The sequence below is a fragment of the Phoxinus phoxinus genome (genome assembly GCF_949152265.1).
Source record: "Phoxinus phoxinus genome assembly, chromosome: 11".
Taxonomy (NCBI): Eukaryota; Metazoa; Chordata; class Actinopteri; order Cypriniformes; family Leuciscidae; genus Phoxinus; species Phoxinus phoxinus.
Window position 1 is genome coordinate 19,503,200 of NC_136886.1, and position 26,506 is coordinate 19,529,705.

General features: G+C 38.6%; 1 protein-coding gene across 7 annotated transcripts in view; it reads left to right on the forward strand.

The window, feature by feature from the left end:
- Positions 1–26,506, forward strand: part of gng12b (guanine nucleotide binding protein (G protein), gamma 12b) — a 54,764-nt gene that overhangs the window by 21,469 nt on the left and 6,789 nt on the right. The window contains exon 1 of one of the 7 annotated variants that reach the window (XM_079627364.1): positions 6,755–6,786. The exons of 5 other annotated variants lie outside the window; for them this stretch is intronic. The gene's annotated coding sequence lies outside the window, so the exon portion shown is untranslated. Of the gene's footprint in view, positions 1–6,754; positions 6,787–8,249; positions 8,343–26,506 lie in introns of those variants that run through there. One more of the 7 variants, XM_079627363.1, reaches the window with a different exon arrangement.

Here is a 26,506-nt window from a genome sequence, read left to right on the forward strand (position 1 = left end):
ATCATGTGTGTTGTAGTGCGCCCCACAGGAAAATGAGGAAGTGCTTCACTTTGGATTTGTTGTTCTCTCTGTCTGTTAGTGCGGGTGCTGACCACAGATAACTTTGTAGTTGCTTGTTAACATAATATGTATGAAGTTCCTTCTTGGGGGGGATAGGGGATGGGGTGGAGTCACAAGAGTTGTAAAACCCGAAATCAGCTGCAGTGTGAAGATGAGCCAACAGTTCCAGTTATCTAAAACTATTAAAAATTACATTGGTCAACTTATACATTATACATTTATACAATTTATTTACATTGGTCACATTGGTTTTTATATTGCAGTTTTAATCACAATTAAGAGTAATACAATATAATCTTCAGTAAAAATATAAAAAATAAAAATTTAATTTCTTAAGTCAAAATTATTAATATCTTAAGTCAAAATTATTTCATAATTACATTATATTTCCTTTTTTCTCTTTAAAATTTCCAGTGACCCCTCTGCTGCCCCCTGTGGGTCTTTGGAACCCAGTTTAAAATCCTCTGGCATTAGTGATGTCAGCTAAAAAAACAATATTGTTTTAGAGGAAGTGCAAGGCTTCCAAGGCTTTGTTTGAACTAACCTAACTGAAAATATAAAAATGCAAAACAGCTACTTTCAGGATTAGGGTTAGGGGATAGACAATACCACAAGCTCTCATTATTAAAACAACAGAAACATTGGACAGTCTCTTTTCTGATAGTGAATCAAATGTGTTGGTTTATGCTTGTAGGATCATCATGCCAACAGTTGCACCTGGTGACTTGTAGTGCAGGTTCCTGCTTATGACTTAATTTGGGGAAAAATAGGGAGAACACCTCCTAGAAGAGCCATTAAAAAACAGGAACTGAATGTTAAAGCAGGGAGAAGAATACAGGCTCTACCTGTATGTCTGCTCCCTGAGTCAGTCATACAGTTCTGCACACCGTAGCTATGTTCCAAAACCTGGTGAAATCTACTGTACAGCATTTTAAGGCATGCATCTTAGACATGTTCCTGATGTAATTGCTGTTCCAAAATGATTATAATTATGCCGACTTTAAAGATACATTGTCAGCATTAAAATGATCCTTTGTGGATAAGGCATTTTCTGAATGCATTTTGCTCATAAACAAATAGTTATCATGACAATGAATTATGATTCGTTCCCTCGTACAAAGTCAAGTCAAGTCACCCTTATTTATATATTGCTATATACAACACAGATTGTTTCAATAAGCAGTGATAGCAGGAAAAGGATGCATTTCGGCTGTTGTCAGTTCAGTGTTGATTCAGTTCCGTTGTAAAGATCATCAATTATTAAATTAGTTTGATTTAATCTGTAAAGCAGTTATGCAACAAACAAACAAAAAAGTAATCGTCCAGCTCAGTTCTCATGCAACAGCGTCAGTGTCATGGGTCTGGTTGCAGCAGAGAGGAAACAGGATCTATAATTATGCAGCAGTCTTTATTACAAATAAACTCAAACTAACAGAAATGCTCGGGAATCTTTAGAACTTTAAAATAGGACCAGAACAACCAGCCAAAATAGCAACGTCGACAGACAACTAGACAGGACTAAACTCAGGCTTAAGAGAAACTAAAGAGACTGATTAACAAGACACACCTGAACTCAACTAACACAATCAGTAACCTAGGATACAAAGAGGCAGGGGATGGAGGAAGACTGAACTAATTAACAGGTAGAACTAAGAAGAAAAAAAATAGAGATTGACGTAGAAAACTCTATGGTCAAAAACAAACTCTGAACATGATCAAATAAACTCAAATCTTGACAGTCAGTACAGTCAGATCAATAATATCTTTGAATATTAAGAGCCAGATTTACTAAACATGGCAAATTAGCTTGAGAGCACAATCCCATAAAAGCACAGATGGGAGTGGAAAGTTTTGCACGTGATCTTTCACGTGATTGTGAAGTTCAGCCGGATCATCTCCATTGCCTACCAAGAGCAGCGCAAATTAGCTTCTGGTTTAAGACATGCTTTTTAAGCGGTGGTAAATAATGGCGCAGATACCACTAAATTGACTAGCGCAAACCTTAGTAAATCTGCTGCGTTTTGGACCAGCTGGAGTTTGTTTATTAAGCGTGCCGGGCAACCCCCTAGTAGAGCATTACAATAATCCTTGAGGTCATGAATGTATGCACTAACTTTTCAGCATTTGCCATTGCGAGCATATACAACAAATTAATAAGTCATGAGAATTATGTATTCTACTGTAACAGAGCTTTGCTGTGATAATACAGACATTATGAACACACAAAATAACACTAAGACATTGGAACATAATTAACACGTTCACAGATGGCTGAATCTGTCGGATGTTTTGTGCAGTTATGGTCTCCTGACAGCAGTCAGATTTGTTTAACAGTAATAGGTCTGATAACAGTGTCTGAATCCTGTGTTGCTGTGTGCCTTCTGCAGCTCTCTCCTCTGGGAAAAGGGCCAATTCAAATCTTACAGTCACTAATTGACTAGCAGGAGACAGGAAGTGCTCTTTATGAGTGTAATGTCCACCCTTTGAGTCAAAATCAGGGCTTGGACATCTTGACTGTGGAGGGGCTTTATTGTTCAGAAGCGTGTGGTAAGATTATCTGTGAAGTATCAGAGCACTGTGTGTGGGTTACCTGGCCCCTGTCACACTGGCCTATTTCACCTCCTTTAAGTAGGTCATCTCAGATCACATTCCTGGCTTTCTTTCTCACACTGACAAAGCATGTCAATCATGGGACCCAGTGCATCATTTTTGTTCTGTTTATGTGTGTTTTGAAAGAGTATGCATGTGTTTAATTAAATTATTGTAATAAATACGCTTCTATTCTTTAACTTTATTTATTTATTTTGCCTCTTTGTGTGATGCAGAATAGGGGTGTTGATCATCGTGATATTTAAAATGAATAGTAAATAGAGCTGGCGGTATATCGAGTTTGTATGATATATATCGAGATATTTTTTGTAAATGATACTGAATGAGGCAATACTACTGTTTATATACAGTAGTTTGTTATTACGAGCACATCTGAAAAATAGCGAATGACAGAGTGAGCTCTCAAAATGACTCTGTAATCATCCCAGTTTGCAGGACTTGCCGATCAACAGTCAGCGCAAAAGGGAATGAAACCACCAACCTGTTCACCTACCTCTGGCTCTGTTGTCTTGCAAAATTAATAGGGGTTAAATTTGTGTTTTTGGTAGGTGGCGCTGTCACAAAAAACTAGGGTCCTGGAACTGCGGTCCTAGAATTAAGGCCCTGAAACTGCAGCCTCCGGTTGTGCAGGAACATACTACTGGAATTTTCCGGGTTTCCATATTTTCACTGTTATACGGTAGGGGGCGCTATTACACATCTTCTGAAAGAGTACTGAATCTCCAGATCAAAACACATGCGAAGAAGATGCAGAAACATTCTCATTTTCATATTGGTCATAGAAATTCGTAGAGATTTGGGGTGTGTGCTCTTTTGATTCAGACTAGTTAGCAACAACTTTGCAACAAACACCCTAGTGACCACCCCTAAGACCATTGCAATCACATAGGGTCATGTTAAAAGCTGACTAGTTCCTTTCCAAAAAAAAAGCTTATCAATATAAATTACACCCTTCACCATAATGCATGTGTATGTAGTCTGGAACCATTTCCAGCAACCTCAGCTTCAGTAGTCTGCAGGATGTGAGGCTATATGTTCAATGATGATCTCACAGGACAGCGGCAAGTGACCCATCCCTCTGTGGCCTCACAGGAAAAATCGACATGCCTGGAATTCTGTTCGCAGTCTGCCTTTCATGCCGTTTTTGTCCCCTCTTTTTTGTTTTGTTTTTGAGGTTCATTTGAAGCCATGTCTCTTGGCAGACAGAGGAAATGGAAATATTTGCCTGGCCATAAATAAGCAGAGTTTAATTGCAGCGGCAGTGGTTGTCGCTGGGCAGAGATTATTGATGTGTTTGAAAGTAGACGGAGGCAGCTTTACCGGCCCTCTCAACCCCACAGTCTAATGACCGTTAAATATGCCGGTTTCATACAAGTTAAGCTCTCTCTCCTTTCTGCTTTCATGCACACTTAAAACGCATTATATCGTTGTTATTTTAATCTTGTATTGCACCCGCTGCCTAAGTTAATCAGGTTCATCTACATAAGGGTTTCCCAAATGGGGGTTTATGAGGGAACTGCAGGGTGTTTGTGAATTTATAAAAAGCAAATACTTAATTAAATAAAATGTAACATTAAAGGAACACACCGACTTTTTGTGACTTTAGAGTTAGATAGTCCATTAATACCCTTTTCATCTCCGTGCTTGCCGTAACTCTGTCTAACGCACCCACCGCTAGCCTAGCTTAGCACAAAGACTGGAGGTAAATGGCTCCAGCTAGCATACTGCTCCCAATAAGTGACAAAATAACACCAACATTTTCCTATTTACATGTTGTGATTTTTATAGTCACAGCGTGTACAAATAACAAGGTCACATGAGACACAGCCATCTTCTAACCGTATACATACTGGGAACTATATTCTCAGAAGGCGAAGCACTGCTACTTCTGCGGAGTGATTTGCTCGCAGCACCTGAGAAGCCCCATGGTGAGGAGCAGAAATTTCGCTCAGAGTATTGCGCTAATCACTCTGCCCAAGTAGCAGTGCTTCGCCTTCTGAGAATATAGTTCCCAGTATGTATTAGGGCTTTGACTCTGAACTTCGTTATTCTTTATAAAAATCGGCAGTACAATACATTTAAAGGGGTCATGAACTGGCTTTTTATTTTTTTTTATATTGTTGTGTTGTCTGAGGTCAACTTATGACATTGGTTTTTACATTCAAAAACATCAAAATTAATAACTATTTTTTACCCTGGTTTTGAGCCTAGCTCCTGAAATTGCGATTGAAGACTTGGAAGTAAACGCTCACTGCTATGATTGGATAACAGTTTTGCCTATTATGAGTTTCATGTAATGCGTGAATTGGTGGGCGAGGCTAAACAGGAAGTGTTGAAGTAGGCGTTGATCTTTTTCTGCGGAAGCGGTGTTTGATACGCTTTGACGTCATAGATCCCACTTTGAGAAACCTGTCGTTCGCTGGGCCTGGTGTAAAAGCTTTTATTGGACTAACAAGGAAGTTTTCAGTTCTGAAACTTACAGGATATTCTTATAGTATGATGATGACCTCTTATTTCAAAAGCTCAAGGAAATTTCGATTTCTCAGTTCATCACCCCCTTTAAGTAAAAATGTAGTCTTTTTAATTTAAGAAGCATATAGTCTGTTGCGCTGCGTGTTTATAACGCGAAAGAAGAGGCGAAAATCGGGACTCACACACTGCACACCCGAAGCGTTCGCATGAACCACTTTAAATTGGCTATGGTTGGCTATGAACCACTTTAAATTATGAGTACGTTTAAGCTTAACATTCTGCGATTTCAAAGGAGCTTCCCATCAGTGCTGAGAATAGTCATGTGGGTGTAATGTGCTGTTGCATGTGTGCAGTTGTGTATGTTTAGTCTGTGTGCATCACAGGCAGTTTAGACACTGCTTTTCCTGTCGGATAAACCTTGTCTCCTAACATGCACATTAAGATCATTAGGACACAGACCTCTGGGTTACAAACACATGCGTGTTTCTCTTCTTTAAAAAAGCAGCAAAGCTTATGAACAACTTACAGCTGACTTGGTTCAAATGCTTGTGCTATTTGTGCTTCCAACGCATTGTCTGCCCATGTGTGTGTTGGAAAAATACACAAAACTTTTCTTAGAACTCCCTGTGTTTACATGAACCATATCTGCCATTGATATGAATCGTTATCTTATCAGACTCATTAATATTTATGAGTGCACATGATGTACATTCTCAGAGGGTCCCAGAGTGGGTGAGGGACATATATCACTCATCACTCATTTGACCTAATTTAAAATGCAGTTAAAGGCATAAAGGTTTAAGCTCAATTGTAAGCATTTCTTGCGAACTGAATTTCCACTTTAAAAAAAAAAAAGCAAAAATGTGGGTGACTATGGAGCTCATCAGTGCATGACATGTGGAATAAAAAAATAGATATCACGGCCACAAATTAAGGATTCTCTCCCAATGATTTGTTAATATATGGCCATGTTTTAGTCATTTGTTCATTTTAGTTAAATCAGCCACACTTTAATAATTCGTTCCCTCGTTTTAATTAGTTTAATTGTTGTAACAAAAAAGAGTCTACAGTTTTCTTTGTAGTAATCAACATTGTGCTACAAATGCTATTGATTGAGCTTAAGTTGTATTGAACCCGGGAGTGTTGATGCTTAATGCACATTTGTGTCTTGCAGCTTTTGTTTTTGGCAAAAACCTTTAGTCAGTGATGTATAAGGCTGCATGGACAGTGCACACTGCATATGAGATTCTAGAGCTGTGAGCTCTAGAGCTTTTCCAATGGTTTGCTGATTCTAAACAAGCACAGACTGATTGATAAGGCTGCTTGCCTTGTCTTTCCAAGGTTTTCTTGTAAAAAAAAAAAGAGAGAGGGAGGGAGGAACATTAAAAATGAACAAGAGAGAGAGAGAGGAGGGACCTTTCATGAGCCGCCTGACGCCGTGCTGTCTCTCTAGGGGTCGTATTAACACTGAGATTGCACATTCCACCTGCAGGTCAAGAGAACGGCCTCCAGACCACAGCAGGACCCGCGGTCGCTCACACACATTTACAAACATACACTCACTCCTACCTTGTCCTGTCCTCCCACCAGAGCAATGCGGTTGACCCCCGTCCGCACGACCCTAATGGAAAACAAATTGAGTCGGTAAGGACGCGTGTGAGTACAGAATAAGTTTGTTGTCTGATTTTATCATCTTTGTATTTGATTTGCATGCACATGGCCCTGGTTTTTACATTTGACCCTGCTGCACTTGCGCCATCTTAACAGAGTCATCCTTTTCTGGGTTTTCAGTTCAGTTCTGTTTTCATTTGCTCAGCCTGAATGCACTACAATCACATCCTCTTTAGACAACCATTTCTCTGAAATGTCCCCTTTGCTTTTCCTCTATTTAACGAACATGTTATTGCTCAACAACACCAAGCTGCTCCCCTCTTGTCCTTGGCCCTGCAGGCACTGTTTTTATTTTCCTTCAGGTATAGGCTTATCCTTTTCCACCTGTTCAGAGAAATCTTTCAATTTCAGTTTGTTAGAAACGGTGCTATCACTTCCAAGAATCAAGGGAGGAACTGAACTGAACTGACACCCAACGCCTGGATTCCAGTTAAGCATTAACTCTGACGTTTCTGCAGCCTTCTCAAGATTGCAGCTGTGCACAGAGGCCAGAGATTCACAGTGTGTAGAGCATTAGTGTGCGAGAAACAATATTGCAAGTAACAACATGAAAGAAGTCTACATCATTTGGGTTGGAAGATATATAACATATTATCAGTCGATATTGGACATTTTTTTATGTAATCTCTAGCAGACCTCCATTTTTCCCATGAATTTACAGTTAGTTGTAGAATATAGTGTTTTTAATTTTATTTTTGTTATTAATTTAGATAAATTGCATAGAATTCAGTATAATCCATTTATATGTTATGATGAGCCGATTATATAAAAAAATTATCAAACATAATTTTAATAACTGTGCAAAGTGTGCATACTGACCTGCAACTAACCACTGTTTTCAAAATTGATTGTTTCTTTTAACAAATCAGATATTCTGAAACTCTCATTCAAACCCTTAGCAATAATATGTTATTATGTGTGCAAAATGGTTTAAAACATAATATATATGTATATAAAATATAATTTGAAAAATATATAACACTTAGAGGTAGATTGTTTGCAGGAACAAACACGTCCTCAACACACTACTATATTCACATTACCTCTACTTTTATGAAGTAATGTAAGGCCATACTCTTTTTTTTTTTTTATGAAGTAATACCATTAAATACATTGTTCATATGAAATGTTTTGCATATAGGACTTCAAATTTTAATTAAGGTTCGTTTAAAACCGAGATTTGATGTAAGACAACAAAAATTGCAAATGAAAATATAAAACATAAAATATTTTAGAAAAATTTGTTGATGACCACAAAATGTATGCTCTCGTTTGCTTTAAGATGCACATTCGTGCAAAATGCTGGCTTTATATGAATATAACAGTCAATTGTAAAAGTACATGCACCGTGCAAGTTCATGTGCATTAGGTTTCCTGATATATAACCTTACGTATGCAATTGTTTGTGTGTTCTTTGTACTGCACTAAGGAGGTGACAAACTGTACAGGAATGTGTTTTCTGGTCAGGTGCCTTCTCATCAACCATCAACAGCTTGCTTTCCCCGTGCTACCTCTTCCTACCCGCTGAGGTCAGCCTGACCCTGACACACACACACACACACACACACACACACACACGGATTGAAATCTCTTCCTTGTACATACTCTGTCCTCTCTCTTTCTCTCTCTATTTCTGGCCAGCAGGGACAGTGTGCAGTCATTCAGGCGAGAGCTTTATGCCTCTGAACACACACTCACTGTGGCATAATCAAAAGTGCGCCTCACTAAAGTGATAATTCACCCAAAACTGAAAATTCTGCCATCAATTATTCACCTTTATGTCGTTCCAAACTTGTTTGAGTTTCTTCTGTTGAACACAAATGAAGACATTTTTGAATTTTGGTACCCAAACAGTTGACGGTAGCCATTGACTTCTATAGTAGAAAAAAAAATACTATGGAAGTCAATGGCTATCGTAAACTTTCTGGTTGACAACATTCTTCAAAATATCTTCTTTTGTGTTCAGCAGAGAAAAAGAAACTCATACAGGTTTGGAACTACGTGAGTGTTAAATAATGGCAGAATTTACATTTTTGGGTGAATTTAGTGAGGCACACTTTTGATTATGCCACAGTGAGGTCATCCTTATATTTTTCTCTCTCTTTCCCCCTAGAAAAACAGTTTTCACCTGCATCAGGGACTTTTCTCAATGAGTCACGTAGAAATCTAAAAAATGCAGTACAGGGTGATTCAGTTTGTTGTGCAAGTTTCTCACAGATATTGGATGTTTTGCCACTCATCTCCATTTGGAAGGTTTTGCTTTTCATTATATCCCTGTGTTTCCTAAAATAGGTGTGATGTTACCATATTTTTATGTTAGAAATTGACACAATCACTCTTAATTATATGTATAATATTCCCAAAATGGTTTTGTTAATAGCCCTATTCAGACGGTCCGACTAGTTTTCCAAATGAGTAATAGTTCTTATCACTTGATGTCTGTGATTTCATGTACCTATTCGGTCTGGACTTACATTTCTGTGTTTATTACAGAGGTGGGAGTGTGTGTTTTCTAGATGTGGGCTTTTCAGAAGGTCATGTGCTGTGTGTGCGTCACAGATATTTCTTTTAATTTATTATTATTATTTAATTGTTGATATGATTTTAATTTATCATAAAAAAAAACATTTAAGTAAACTTCACAAGTTTATAGCAGTGACTGTTTATAATAAACTTGCATTAATGAGCAGAGAAATCCAAAGTACTCTTACCTGACACTGATATTAAAATGGGCAGTCTTCGCAATTTCTGCGATTTGGCTCTATTTATTAATCTTAAATGTTATTTTTTTCGTTGGAAACCACCCATATGGAAACTTAATGAAAGCATGCCGACGATTGGTGCACAAACAGCTCAGGTAGCTCAAAAACATGAGGAGAAGCATTGAAATAATCAGTTGTTGTATCAGTTGTATTGATGATACAACATCAGCAATCACAGACATTCGCATTCAGACGGGATTAGATTAGAGGACTGTTGATTTTGCAGAAAAAACAGTAGGTGATTGGCTCTGAAATTTTTACTGAGGTTGTATGACAGAAACACAGACTTGGCAGATTCGGACAGGATTAAAATCGCAAAGTGCGTCTGTGAAACACGAATTGCTCTAATGTCCCCCTTCAGTTAAAACTGTGAAATTTGTTGAAAGCATAGCCTTGTGGGCAGCACTCCTACATGTGCTGCAGCTGTGCTTCAGGCGACCCAAGTTCAAGTGCTGGCTCGTGGTCCTTTACCTGTCCTGCTCCCTTCTCTCTCCCTCTGTTGCTTTCTGCTTCATTTGCACTATCCTATCTAATAAAGGTATAAAAGGCCAAAAAAAAAAAAAGAAGCTTACAAAAAATTAAATGTGAAAACTTTCCGGACCACTGGATATTATTGCCAGTTATTTACAATTTACTGTATATCGCAAAATGTTTCCAATTTCCAATTCCTGTTCCTGTTGACCAAATGCTACTACACAAACAATAAAACTTTAAAGTAAAAAAAAAAAAGATTTATACAACAACAAAAAAGAAGCAATATCAGGATGTTCCAGACTGCAAGGGCAAACCACCCTAAAAATGTAACCTTACAATTTTTTTGTCATCTTAACAACACAAGAGCAGAGCTGCATTAATAATGTCAAATATTGAGGGGGTCAATTTGGATTATTGGTGGGGACTTGTCCCCTTCAATGTCTATTATGGTTATGGCCCTGGATGAGACATGTTACTCTTGTTTCCTTGTGTACAGTAACAGACCAGATGACAACTGGTTTTTAGTGCGTACGTAGTATATGAAAGAGATTGATTGTTATGTGGAAATAACTGCATGGAAAGTTTGCTTGTGTCAGAAGCCATGCCCAGAAGAAAATATATTACTCCCAAGTCAGGAGATATAATGCAGCTCTCAATGATAAGGACGTCCGGAGCGAGCGTGAGAGAGTTTTGGGCAAATTGACTGAACTGTCACCTGCTCTATCGGGCCAGTGCTGCATTGTCACAATGGTCATATGCCTTGAACTTAAATTTTTAATTGTATGTGATATATCGAATATTGTTGTTCTGCTGATTTAAATGTCACAAAGGGTATCTAACTGACTCACATAGAGTTTTTTTTTTTATTAGAAGATTGACTTATGATAGTTTTGAAAGCAGCATTTAAAACATATTGAACAAATCACAATATGCCATTGCTTTCCAAAATTATACTGTAGTTTGAATTTATAGCTTAATGGAGTTGTATTTTCATTTAATTTCTAGCTGTTTTGACAATTACACATTTTTGTGTCATTTGTTATATGTCTTGTTTTTGTCATGAAAAAATAGGTTTAATGTAAAATATTCCTTAAATGATTGATTGATTGATTGATGGATGGGCCAGTTTAAATATGTGACAGTTATTGTTGAGCCATGCATGATGGCATTCTCAATTATATTTTATTTACGTACCTTTTGAAAATTTGAACATTACTGACGCACATGACAATTACAGAGTTATAATTTTTTTTTTAATTAAATCCTATATAGCAGAGATGGGCCCTGGAGAGGCACTGTTCTGCAGAGTTTAGCTCCAACCCAAATCAAAGACACCCGGACAAGCTAATCTCAATGTCTTCAGGATTACTAGAAAGTTACGCCAGTTGAGTTTTTCATGGTTGGAGCTGAACAGGACAGTGACCCTCCAGGACCGAAGTTGCTCATCCCTGCTCTATAGTTCACTCAGATAATTGAGTCTTAGCAGAAATTCACTAGAATTGTTATCATCTGACATCTTTGACTTTATGATTGCATATTTTATTAAGTTGGCAAATTTGAGCCAAGTTTGTTATAATGTTTACATTTCTCCTAAAACACTGGAGACACATGTGAGATTAGTAGGCCTATGGTCTTTTACTACAAGAGGCTTGGCCCCCATAACGTCATTGCTGTCTTGGAGAACCGATTGAGATATAGATATTAAACATTTGTGATTTTTCTTTCTTTGTGGGTGTGCATAAGAGACTGTCGCCGTCTAAAAGATAACAAGAGCATATAATCTCACAGTACATGTGACACCATGTTTCAGAGATAAGGACGTACCTTTTTACTGTAAAAATGTGTGTGCATGCATGCGTGCGTGTGTGTGTGTGTGTGTGTGTGTGTGTGTGTGTGTGTGTGTGTGTGTGTGGAACTGCACCTCACATTCCTGGCTCATACCATCACTGTGCTTTTTCTGCAGTCTGTCTCATGCCTGCTGTCAATTCCACCAAAGTCTCATAATGTCTTCACTGTTTGGTTGTCATAATTGTTTCCTGAGAAACAGCAAAATAGTTGTAAGAATATGGGTGGGTTGATTGAAATAGAACAAAGAAGAAAATCAGGGGGATTTTAGGACATTTAAATTTTACTTTGCTTTATTACGTCAGTATTCTTGATGTTCCTGGCACATAGCTGGAGACTAAACATAGATTTGCATGGAAATGTGACGTCATGCATACAAATCACTCACGCACAGATTGAGAATACTAAGCAGACTGATGCTTGTTTGCCTTTTTAATGCAGTTTGGCATACAATAGTCATACTTGCAGCATGCACAAATTATGTTGTTAGCAGAAACTTTGCTAAATCTCAGGCGATGGAATGACTGTGCACAACTGTTATTATGGTGACGATTTATTTATTTTTTGTCATGAATGTAAGCTGCTATTCTGAATGCAACCGAGAATATTTTTAAATAGAAGGAAGGTAAAAGGTGACTTAACAACCTTGTCACACATCCTTGATGGAGCAGTTTCAGGAACACACCCAAAGCTGTACAATTTCTTGATCCCGGGCTGCTTTCGCTTACGTTATGAGGCATTGTGCTTTCGTACATACGCACACACTGCCTGCGCATTTACAAATCTTTACTTTGCTCTTTTACTGTGTCTCTTTGCTGAGGGATTTATGTGCTTGCATAGAGATACTGAGAATAAATAAAGTTTACATGCAAAGATGGATGGCAACATATGCACTTTTGTTTCTAATGGCCAGGGAGCATTTGATGTTTTTTTTTGTATATATATAAAGGAAATAAAAGCATTGTACGGCATGTGCTTGTAAGGCAGGGCTTAGAGATTGGTCATGTACAATGGCACCAAAAAGTATTTGAACAAAAAAGTTGTGTATCATTGAATTACATTACAGCAAGTGCCACAATTGTAACATTCAAGCATAACTTGCTAGGGTGGTAACATTTTTCTAACAAAAAATTTAAACATTAAAAAGATAAAATAATTAATTGTTTTAAGAAAAGCAGTGTAGCTGTTTTGTTTAAATAGTGTACATATTTGAAAAACGTTTATGTACAAAAATAAAATGCAACCAACATGCAGAAACAAAACAGGAAAAACATTGTAGAAAGGACCCCAATTACCTTTGTCATAAGTTCAATGAGATATCAGATATTTTGCGCTTTTTGGACATGATAAGGTTAGTTCACGTTGTAAAAGTAGTACAACCCCTCAAAAATCGTAATGAAATTTCTGAATTAATACATCATGATAATTGTTACAAAATACGTATTACCTTGTGTAAATGTGGAAAATAATGATTGAAGATGTTAAAAGAGGTTCAAGGAAAATTCATTAATTACTTGATGATTACACAACATGACATTTTTAAATGCAATCTTTTCCTAAAAAAAGGTATAAAGGTTTTTCAAAACCATATATAACCAACTGTAATACTACAGTTACATTTCTTAGAGTGTGCATTTTAAACATATTTCTTCAACTTGGGCTTATTTGTCTAAATAACAATCTTATTTGTCATTGACCCAGTTGCAAAGATGTCTCAAATGTTAGTTTGCCGATGCCATTTGGTTGGATGTTTTATCTCATGGAATTGCATTTATACATTTTAAGTGTCTAGACACTTACTGAGATCACAGTATGTGTTAATGTGAGGAACCGTGAGTTTGAAATCAAATTCTTTTGAAATGAGCTAAGTCTGGCCTGGACCCTATAGATGGAATGGAGTTGTTGGCAGGACCTAAATGTATTTGCTTAAGCAGCACTAAAATAGCCTAACTCAGTGCTCAGGGCTCCAGGAAGTGGTGTGTGAAGTGAAAAAATGGGATTGAGCTTTTGTCAGCATGAGCCCCTCCTCTGTTGACCCTAGGGAGGGTACTGTGGCCAAACCGCTCCGCTCGAGCGTAAGATACACGCTCTTCCTGTTGCAGCTTTCCTGTGTGAAGGCTTGTCGGGGAGCCTCTGTTCTGTCCCTCATATTTACTCCGCTGAGAAATGATGACATTACCTCCCGCTCTCTTGGAGTGTTCCACGGCTGATGGACGTCAGAGTTGCGTCTATACTGTTGCGCAGTTAGGAAACGCAGGGTTGAGCAGCTTGACGTGAAATACTCCAGATACTCATTGGCTCTTCCACAGTCTTTACGCAACTGTCTAGGAGCATGTTTCAGTAAATGACAGTGGTGATGTGGTTTTGTTGCAAAGCTTGAATTAAAGGGATAGTTCAACCTAAAAAAAAGTTGTCATTATGTACTACCGTCATGTCATTCCAGATCTTTCTTTCATGCAACACAACTGGAGATATTTAAGGGTACAGGAGCAGTTGAGATTCAAAAAATGACGTTTGCATGAATGTTAACACCCTTAATTCTGCCTTCTCGCCATGTTATAATTGGCGGTAAACAATATACCAAACAAAATACAACAGGTAAGAGTCCAGTCGTTATGCAAATGCCTTATTAATAAAGCTAGTTTTGAGCAAGACCTAATAGTACGTCATTTATTTTCAGATTATTCTTGCATTATTAAGACATTAACAATAGTCAATTATAGGAATTTTTAAACAGAAATATTACTAAATAAATGCTGAACTACATTTTACCACTGCCATTTTGATAGTTTTTGTTAAATGTTGCAGGGAACAATAGTACATGTCAGAGCTTTCCAAAATTGAGTTTAACAGGTTAAATCATGTCATGTGACCGATCTTAAACGTGCGTGTTATGAATAGAATGGAAATGCAAATGAGGGCCAGTAAACTATGTTTATTTGAAAAGCAAATTTTACTTTCATTTTCTATGTAGTTTTTTGCTTTTGTTTTTATTCTAGGTTTGCATTTTTTCCATACTTGTTTAACATGCAGCATACTTGAGTGTTGTTACTCAGCAGTAGCTGTGATTCAGAGATCCGTTTGCTTCCAAGAGATAAATGTAGACCTCACAAGCAGAGTTCATCGTAAGCAACATTTTCTGAGCAGGTCAATGAGTCTTTGAGATTTTGAGGAACTAGAATCCTTATATTTGCTGCTATCATTTCTGGTAATCTTAATGCAATTCTTCTTGTATTTTCAATACAGAAGTATGTATGCAACCACAACTTCCTTATTGTCTGTATGCACAGATCACAGAAAATTTGATAGCATGAACCATGAAATGACTTTGAAAAATTAAAGTGTCTGTTGTGCATCATTGAAGAACAGACTGCTCGTCTTCATGTCTGGTATGTGTTATCAGATTCATAAAGGTGAGTCAATGCTGCACAGTGCACATTTTGTTTGTACAAAGAAAGAAGAAAGCCTTTCTACTTTCTCGCCACACACAGAGCCCCTATTACACTCCATGATAAAACACCTTAAGAGAGACCCAAACAAAAGCTGTACTACATTGTGATCTACTCAAACAGGCTTTAAGCGAAGATGCGTGCGCACTGTCATAAATGATGACCTCCACATGACTCTCCCCTCCTCTTTCATCTCCTTAAAGATGCACTTATACAATACATGACAGTAGGGTGAAGAAAAGGTGATAGGCCACCAGCAGTTTTGAGAGTACAGAGTGATTTCAAGTGTTTATCTTTTTGTCAGTGCACTTAACACAGTGACAGTGAGGATAAAAGCTGCTGATGCCATGAAAGAGCAAAGAGTCCATTGTGTGTGTTCCTGAATGTGTTTTTCTGTTCCTTTTGTGGTACATATCAATATGATTCATGTGGAGATGAGCTTTAATGAAGTTATGGGGTAAATATTCTACAGGACTTGCAAAACAACAAATCATTTCCACTGTGTTTACTCATTAGAACAGAGGCATCCAATCCAGTTCTTGTAGACTTTAGCTCCAACACTCAGCTGGGTTTGTCCATATTTGACCCAAAGTTGGGTTGAAACAGCCCAGCATTTTTTAGAGTGAACCCCAATTAGACCGCTGAACCACCTAATCAATTTCTTCAGGATATTTTAAAGGGATAGTTCACCCAAAAATGAAAATTCTGTCATCATTTACTCACCATCAGGTTGTTCCAACCTGTATAGATTTCTTTGTTCTGTTGAACACAAAGGAAGATATGTTGAAGAATGTTAAAAAACTGAACAGTTCTGGGGCACCATTGACTTCCAAAGTATTTTTTTTCCCTATAAGTCAATGGTGCCCCAACGCAGCCTGGTTATCCTTTCTTCAAAATAACCTTTCTTTGTGTTCAGCAGATGAAAGAAATTCATAATAGTTTGAAACAATTTGAGGGTGAGTAAATGAGGATTTAAATTTAAATTTTAAACCGAATTTAAATTTTTGAGTGAACTATCCCTTTAAGCTTCTAAGCTGAACTAGTAATGACATTCTGACGTTCTACATCTGCCATGTTGTCACTGTCATGTGACCTACCAGCGTCAGTTGCGTCGCTTTTCACTGACATTCACAACTCCTCTCCTGTGACCTCATGGAATGGTAAAGTGTTCATCAGATGTAAAGTCAAGTCACCTTTATTTATTGCGCTTTATACAATACAGATTGTTCCAAAGCAGCTTCATAGTGACAACAGATGAAAAGATAATCAATTATAAAATTAGTTAATTTATGGCCAGATTTAAGGCAAACAGCTTGCGCTTGCACAAACCCCTCCTTTGGAAATTTTGGAAAAATTTGTGCTGAAAAGGCGTGGACACAATATTTTTTGCGGCTGACCTTATTGCATGCAGTGGTTGGAGTTTCCATTTCAGACGCAAAATTTATGGGAGGAGAGTATTTAAATGAATCAAGCAAGGTGATTTACTATGGTCGCCATAAAAGACCTACAGAAGAGGAAGAAGCTTTACTGTCAAGCCATCGTCGTCGGTTAGGAACCTGGGTGTGCTCTTTGATACCAATCTTTCATTTGAAAGTCACGTTTCTTTCTGTAAAACCGTATTTTTTAAAACCCTAGTATCTTACATCTTGAAAATATATCTAAATTACATCATATGCTCTCAAATGTGGAACAATTAGTTCATGCGTTCATGACATCAAGGCTAGATTATTGTAATGCTCTTATGAGTGGTTGCCCTGGACGCTTAATAAACAAACTCCAGCTGGTCCAAAACACAGGAGCTCGAGTTCTTACCAGAATCAGGAAGTATGACCATATTAGCCCGGTTCTGTCAACACTGCATTGGCTCCCTATTAAAGCTAGGGTAGGTAATGTTGGAGAGCTAGCCAGATTTGAAAGTGGCACCTCTTCTAAGCTCCGCCCCCTCCTGTCAGTGCTCCGTCCAAAGCTACGCCCCCCCCACAAACATGAACACGCATCCACATTTGGAGTCAGCTGCATGTACCTACGACCTGTAACTGCAACTGGCTTACACCGACAGAGAAGCTACTGTTAGCATTGGGATTTTTTTGAGAGGGGGCGGGATTTTTGTTGGGAAAGTCAGTGGAGAGACGCACACTTCGATTAGACTGGATAAACAAATGCAGCATCTTAATTGTTAAGAAAATGAAACAAAATAAATGAATAAATCAAGCCTTTATTACAAAACACTAGGCTCTATCATACAGCATTCTGAAAAATGCGCACCCCTAGTTCCTCCGTCTATGGCCCATGACGCGATGAGCATTTACTATAGCTACTTTAAAAAACGCGGGTCAGGAAGCGGGTCAAGTACAATATTTTCTTTCTTTTTTTTTGCGGTCCGAGTTGCGGGCGGGTTAGTTGAAAACGTCGGTCGGGTGCGGGTTGTTTATACATTGACCCGCGCATCACTGCTGTGCACGCAGTGGTGCTCGGGCACGAGACATGAAGGCATCTGATTGGTTCTTTACATTCGCACCGAATGGCAGTGATTGGTCAGAGTTTTTACTGTCCTACAGCTGCTACAGAGGTCAGATTTTTTTCATTCCCTTTTCTGAACACATAATGTATTGACTACTATCAGAATGGAGGACCATTTCACCCAGTATAAAAAAAAAAATTTCTGAACAGGATTACCTACCCTAGCTTTAAACATTGTATACATTTTTTAATATTGCTGATTACTTACAAAGCACTAAATGGTTTAGCTCCGCAGTACTTGAGCGACCTCTTAACACATTATAGGCCTTCACGTCTCTTGCAATCTCAACATTCCGGCCAGTTTATAATACCTAGAATATCAAAATCGACTGCTGTTTGTAGATTATTTTCCTATTTAGCACCAAAACTTTGGAACAGTCTTCCTACCGTTGTCCGGGAAGCAGAACTGTCAGTTCAAATCTAGACTAAAAACACATCTTTTTGACCTAGCATACACATAACACATTATAAACTTCTACAATTCAATGTAAGGCTGCATAGATTAGGTCAAGCGGAACCAGGAACACTTCCCATAAATCCTATCCTGATGTACTTGGTACATTATAAGAAGAATGGCGTCTACGCTAATATTAGTCTCTCTGTTTATCCAGAGGTTTATCACAGTCCGCCGGATCTAGGCCGTATCCAGATCTGATGAAGGACCTGCGCCTGGACATGACGACAACGCAGTCCTGAAGTGTCAACTAGTCTCTCCCCTGTGAAGGCCCCCTTCTCCTTCCCTTTACCTCTATACAGATAAAACGTTGTCAAAATAGTTCCAGTTCACATGGCTACTTGGAAGCGTCGTGTAAGCAGCCCCTAAGTTAATAATGATCTTTGCATGGGAAGTGAATCGATCAAAACTAACTTTAGCTGGAATATAACTTTATTCTAGAGCTGCTGTAAAGCCAAAACAATCTCTGTTATTTTAATTTCCTATTATCACTGTAGAGCTCCTTTGAAACAGTCAATATTGTTAAAAGTGCCAAATAAATGAAGGTGACTTGACTTGACTACTCAGGTTTGTCAATTTAGTGGTATTTGCACCATTATTTACCGCTCCAAAACATTTTGTCTGAAACCAGACGCTAATTTGCGTCTGTGTTATTTAATTTGTGCATCGTCAGTAGATCACGCACAGAACTTTCCACTCCCATCGGCACTTTTATGGGATTGCTCTCTCATGATAATTTGCCCTGTTTAGTAAATCTGGCCCAGATCTATAAAGCTTAAAAAAAAATAGCAAAATGTAATCGCCCAGCTCAATTCAGTTCTCGCACAACAACGTCAGTACGTTCAGATCAAGCGGCAACCTCCCTGTCTCTCTCTTGAAACCAACACGGAAGTGAATTAAACTGCAATTCGTCGACTGGCCGCTTGAGGCTGGCTGCAGAAGTGAGTCAAATCTGTATCTCCCCCATGTTAAAATGCCCAACTTTACAGCAGAAAAAAAACATGTTTACAGCCTGGTTCTCTATGTGAGGGGGGTGAATTTTTTTATAACTCACCCGTTTAGTTGATTAATATTTAAAGTTCTGCAAAATTAAGGGTGCGTCCACTTTTGAGTGACAGGTGGATTCCACTCCCATCGGCACTTTTATGGGATTGCTCTCTCATGATAATTTGCCCTGTTTAGTAAATCTGGCCCAGATCTATAAAGCAGTTCTTCAAAAAAAATAGCTAAATGATGTAATCGCCCAGCTCAATTCAGTTCTCATACAACAACGTCAGTACGTTCAGATGTTAAATGTTAAGACTGTCCCCAACTAAGCAAGCCAGAGGCAACAGTGACAAGGTACCATCTCCATCAGGTGAAAGAATGATAAAAAATACATTGGGAGAAACCAGGCTCAGTCTCATTGGGGCCAGTTCTCTTCTTACCAACGAATGAACATGGTGTCATATAATTCAGGCTGCATCACAGAATTCAGATCCGTATCGGTAGCATTCATATATTCATACAGTTCTTTTTGATTGAAGGTAGAACGCTTTTTAGAACTACATCTTTATTGGTATCAGTATAGTTATCGCTCTTGGGGCCAGATTTACTATGCTTTTTACACGCTTTTCTATGTATTTCTGAGATTAAAAAATGGATGTCTAGAAATGTTCTATGTCTAAACAGTGACAAGACGGAGGTAATGCTCATTGGTTCACCACACCAGCTACGTAAGGCTGAGTCTCCAACTTTAAGTGTAGATGGTTCTACACTTCAATTAAACATTTTTTTTTTTTTATTGGGGGTGATATTTGATACTAATTAAATTTCCTCGGAAGCTGGCCTTTTAATTGTTCCGCTTACTCATTTAAAATCCATGGGTGATAGGGCTTTTTCTTCGAATGCTCCGAAACTTTGGAATTATCTGCCAGTTGAGATTAGGCAAGCTGAATCCCTTAGTATTTTTAAATCATCCCTTAAAACTTATTTGTTTAGTTTAGCTTTTACATAATTGTTCGTAATTGCCATATTATTATTATTATTAATCAAACATTTCATAAAATGTTTTTAATTGGTGTTTTATTTATTTTTCTGTAATTAATGCATTTTTGTATAATTGTATGTTTTATCATGTTTCTATTCTTGTGAAGCGCTTTGAGATGCTACTTTTAAAGGCGCTATAGAAAATGAAGTTTATTATTATTATTATTATTATTATTTACTAAACAGGGCAAATTAGCGAGAGATTACACAATTCCAAAAAAGTGCAGATGGGAGTGGAAAGTTCTGCGCGTGATCTACTGACGACGCACATTAAAGAACACAGACGCAGCCGGATCATTTGACGCAAACACCGGTAAATTGACATGGACAAACCTTACTAAATCACCTTGCGTGATTCATTTAAATACTCTCCTCCCATACATTTTGCGTCTGAAAGGGAAACTCCCACAATAAGCAATAAGGTCTGCCACAAAATGAAATGTGTTACGCCTTTTCAGTGCTAATTTTTCACTGCGTGTCTTTAGTAAATCCTGACAGTAGTTTTTTTAACGTTAAAAGAGGGTTTGCACTGGCGCAAGCTGTTAGTACATCTGACCCTTGGTGTGAACAGGCCTTAAAGTGAAAAAAATGCTACACAAGACTATTTGAGGCCAGTTCAAGGTGCACGAACACCCTCAACCCATTTTACCAGCATTTCATGCTAGATTGTCTCACTCAATAGTCAAGGTCTAAAATCAAACAGACTTCTGGAGCAGGTCTGTGTTCTCTCCCCCACCCATCTCTCTTTATGCCATTCTCGTGTATTAATAGAAGCAGATGGTGGGTTCATTCATTGATGTTGCATCTGGTTGTTCCTGACTGAACTCTCCCTACTGTGCTGCCCCATTTCCTGTCCCGCCATACCTCAGAAAGGGCCGCCCATCCCAAATGCAAACATCCTTCCTCGCCGCTCAGTTGATGGCGATTCTCTCTTTTGGCCCTCGTTCTGCTGTGCAGATGTGGCGAGATGCTCATACACTTGAAAGTGAAGCCGCTGTCTCTGAAGTCTCTCACCTGTCCCGTCTGCATTGCATTGGGCAGAGTTGTGTGCAGACCAGCTCAAGGAATGTGTGAGGAGTTGTTATTGAGGAGTATTAAGGGAAAATTCCAGGTCCAGTAGAAGTTAAAACTCGATCGACAACATTTGTGGCACAATATTATTTAAAACCAATTGTATCGTATCAAGGAGATGAATAATATATGCGTAAATCTTCAGATTTAAGAAGTTATGGTTAATGATTAATCGATTAATTGGTTAATTTAAACAATGATCGATTATGGGAATTTATGTAAATTGACATCCCTAATCTGATGGATGAATTTGAACCTCGACTGAACTTTGTCATGTCAAATGTAATAAGACCTTCCAGTTTTATGAAGATCACCATCTTTGATATTACTAAAGTATATAAATATTGACAAAAAAAAAGAACTTAATATTTTCTGGTATTTTGTCACTAATGAGACGACATATTGTGATGTAGTGTATATAGACGATATAGTGTATTTTTGTGATGGTACATTGCATGGCCTGACAGTTGATTCACAAATCTTTTTTAAATTCTTCATATTCTGTGCAGAGGTTAGTTCAGTAGAGACAGAAATTAACTTTCCTATTAATGTGTGATATTTGCCCTCTTACGTGAATTTCCACAGGATTGTTTTTTACCTTCATAATGGCAATTATTTATAACCTTATTGGATGTATGCATCATCTTATGTACATTTTTTACATTTAATCAACAAATTAAATTAGAATACTAAGACGCTATGGAGCTGTTACAAATCAACTGAAATCAGTATAAAAAAATCCATCATTACACTGCAGAAGCTGCATCTGAAATGGCATTTAGATACACAGCTCAGGGGTGACTAGATGGCTCTAGATAGATTGCATGAATAATGCGATTTTTTTCTGTGTCATCAGAAGCAGGAAGTAAATGCAGTTCCCAAATACTGGCAGTGTGAAAGCTACAGGGGAAAAAACAGCCATTTATTGTCTGAATTAGACATGATGACATTGCCATGCTGTATTTGAGCCGTTGGAGCCTTACTGTCCCGGATGTTTCAGGGATGTAGGTGTGCGTTTGCATTTCACCTCTTGTCTTCATTCCTTCAGTCTGAGACACTCTGGAGACATGGGAGAAACTATCAGCCTGTGACTCACAGGCTAAATGTCCCGAGTACACACTGTAAATAAAACTACCTTTGTTGAGCACCTATACTTTACACCTCTAATGCATTCACTCAGCAATCTGTCATCTTTTGTCTGTCATAATCAAGTATCTTAATGTCCTCTTATCTATAGAACTACCTTCATTGTCAGTGCTAATGCGTTTGCTGCAGTTTGCCAATTTTATGTGGGCGGGGATCTTTTTTGTGACTCCCAGCTCTCCATTTAAACAAACACATGCACGTACACCTCTGTCAACACTCCTCACCCCCTTCTTTCTCTTCCCGAAGCCCTGCACCACTGTGAAAGAGGTGCTCTCCCTTCTTCCCCATGCTTCATGGCTGTCTGATAACATCAGGCTCTCTGAGATTAGCTCCCATGAGGGTTCTGTTAAACTGGTTACCTCTGCCTACTATGTTTTGCTGTCTAGCCGTAAGCTATCTCCTACTTTACAAGCTGGAGTGCGGCGGTTCTTTGATAGCACAGTCTTCTTTGTCCTTTCTGTGCACTGTGCGTCCAGGACTCGACGGCCTTATTGTGTTACAGCAGCACAAGGCACAATTTTAGGCACAACCGTCGCTTAGCAATCAGGCCGTGTGAAGGAGAGATAACAGACCTGCCAAAAGAACATAGTGGGACAGGGGATAAAAAATAGCTTGTTCTTCTTAGAACTTTGTAACCCACGCCGCCACCCAGTCATTAAGGAACACAGTGCTCAATTGATGTACATCTTAAGACGCTATGTTCAGAATGCTGAAGACTTAATGTGCATACTTGCTGGATTCTGTCCTAGCGATGGTGGTCCAGTCAGACTTGGGCTGTCACTGTGGTCAAGGGCTCTCGTGAGGTACGACCAGCCGACAAATTCCTCTCTGAGCATTGGAAACGCAGCTGTATACATAATTCTCCTCAAGTGTTGTAAAAAAAAAAAAAAAAAAAAAAAGTCCTATTCCTTCATGTGAATTTGAATAGTGTTAATATGAAAGGCGTACTGTAGTGTACACACCAAGAAATTGTGCTGCAGAAAGCACATAGTACTATACTCCATTTAAAAAAAAAATTGTAATGCTTAAAGTCAGAGGGGGTTGTTATTACTGGTGATTGCTCTAGCACCTCAATATCCCTTTAATGTTGATTCATTAAACAACTTCATTCAGTGCTGACCAATTCAGTTCGATAACTATTCAAACACAGTTAATTAGTTAATTAATAGTACTGTGAATCAGACTATAATAGTCCCATTGTATGTGTTTTTGTATGCTGTCCACAAGGTTTAATAATCTTTTTATTTAATTACATTTGGTTCCTTAAATAATGCAGGTTATTAAGAAGATGCTATACTTTTGTGATTTCGGGATTTAAACAGAGTTAAATTAACGGAGGGACCCGAGCCATTTGTGAAACTTGGGGGTGATTTCTTTTTTTTTGACTAACGCCAGTTAGCAACCGCCTAGCAAGGCCCTAGCAACCACCCTTAATACCGTTGTAACCACATCAACCCTTATTAACCATGCAGACCACCCTAGCATTGCGGCAACACACGTGTTCTTCAGAAAACGTAAATTTTTTATTTACAATTTGTAAAACAGATTTGAAAGTAATTTCCCGCTCTCTGTGCCGCCGCTGTGGTGGTCTCAGTATGCCAGCGCACTGTTATTCCTGGAGTGCTGCATCAGAGACTGGGCCGATGGCTGGAGCCGTCTGGTTCTGGCTGAGATCCAGCAGGCAACAGCAGTGCCAGAGCGGGAGGGAGGAGCGGGCCCGTCTGCAGAGGTGTGGGTGGCCCAGTGGGCAGCTCAGTCAGAAGCAGTATTGCTCTGGGCCCCAAGGTGGTCTGTACTCTGCCTTTTGGTGGTCTTACTTAGTTTCCTCTTCTTGTTGTTTGTTTGTGATTCAGCTTGAGTCACACACTTCAAAGCCGGTTACAGTCCCCTCTTTTTTTCTCCTCTCACTCGCTGTCTCTCACACTCTTTCTACAGGTTTGCAAGACAAACAAACATCCCAACCCCTCCTGACCTCCACATCTGTCCAAGAATGAACACGAGCTATCCAATGCAATATCTGCTTTTCATTCAGTCTTTATTGTGTCTTTTCATCCTACCTCATGAATGTTCGGTGTGAAAATTCAGTGCGACAAATATTTCATTTGGAATAAAGGGATGTTAATGCACCTGTTCAGAAAGACACAAACATATTTGCATGACGTCAATGTGAAGGATTTTTTTTATGAAGAGTTATTCTAATAAGGCTGCATGATTCATGGAAAAACGTATTTTTAAAGAAAAACAGGTTTACTGTGTTTGTAGGTCTGTGCAATTTCAGTTTAAAAAAAATGTTGCTTCAACTTAAAAAAATTAAGTGTCCGTTCTGCCTTCATTTTTAAGTTTTGTCAACTGAAATATTCAAGTTGTCACTTAGTACAACCTCACATTTCAAGTTGACTAAACTTACAATTTTGAGACAGCATTAACAAAACTTTTTTATGGTGTTAGTCAATATTTTGTCATTATTATTATGGCTGTATAATAAGAGAGTAAATTTGTACTTAAATTCAGCCCATCTTGCGTTATTTTTTTTTCTGCACTAGTCTAAACAGACAAATTGCATGCGAATATCTGAATTGTCATGCCAAACATTTGTGTTGGTGCGAACAGGCCTTCACTCTTGAAATGTTCAGTTGTTTTTGGAGGCAGGGTCACAGCGAGGGCAGAGGGGAGAGATTTAACAAAAGACTGAAGGGTGCATCGTCAGCCTGATCTTTTGGAGTGTGCTTGACTCTTGGATCTCTCTCTCTCTAAAGCTGTAATTACAGTCGAGACATCCAGATGAGCCGTGCGGCACAGCTTAGTGCACTTCGAGTGTCCTCTCTCCTCAGCGGCCAGCTATACTGGCCGGAATCCTATGTCCACTCCACATTTAAGCCAGCGGTTTGCCTGCTGGATGATTCAAAGTCGCTGTTACGCAGACAGCAGAGGGCATAGGCTAACATCACGGTAATATCACATACCGATTTCCCAGCACAGAAAGGACAAGTTAGCAAAAGAAGAGTTTTATCGGGGGCGAACGTGAGAGGAATAAATGAGATCCCGTGGGTCAGGATATGCAGTTATTAGCGAGCCCTTTCTCTACTGAGTCCAGGCACACAGACGCCCCTGCTTCCTGTTCCTTTGCTATTTATACATTCATACACATCTTTAATCATTTATAGTGCAGGGAGAGGAGTGAGTGGGTTAATGAAACGGATGTGGGCTCTTGGAAGGCTCGCTTGGCGCTGGTTTTGGCGGTTAATCATATTGTAATCTTGATTCTGTCTCCACACGTGAACCTCCGCTTGGATGGTGTGAGTGGATGAGAACAACAATCGACCTGAAAGGCCAGAGGTCACCAGTGTGCGAGTAGTGAATGGAGTTTGATTGGCCCAGCTCTTGAGCCATGTCTGTCTGCGTCACAGTTCTCTCTGTGCTGCGTCTGCAAAAAATTGACTCGTTGTCCCTAAGAAGCCACTCTAAGCGAATGAACCGTTACCTCACTGGAACACTGTGCCCTTTCACAGAGCTGCATTCTTACTCAACCTTGACTTGGATCAAATGAACAAAATCTGTCCTTGGACAAATCAAATTGTCTAGGTCTTTTAGTCTCAATCAAACATTAAAAGTGAAGAATTATTGTTTTAGTCTGAATTAAATATTTTAAAGCGCATGCAAACATACAGTTCTAATTTATTACAGTTCGTACTAACCACAATTATCATCGTTTATTTAATTATTCAGTGTTGTTTCTTTCAATCACAAATGTACGCTGTATACATTGATAAAGACATGAAGACGGAGACATACACAAAATGTACTTGTAGCTCAATTGTAACTATGCATGTAAACACATGCATTGTTTATCAATTTTGTCATTTTGCAGCTTTAAACAAAAGACGTGCATGGCAACAGTTTAACCTGTTTGATTTGAGCAATTCTTGATTCATCTAAAATTAGCA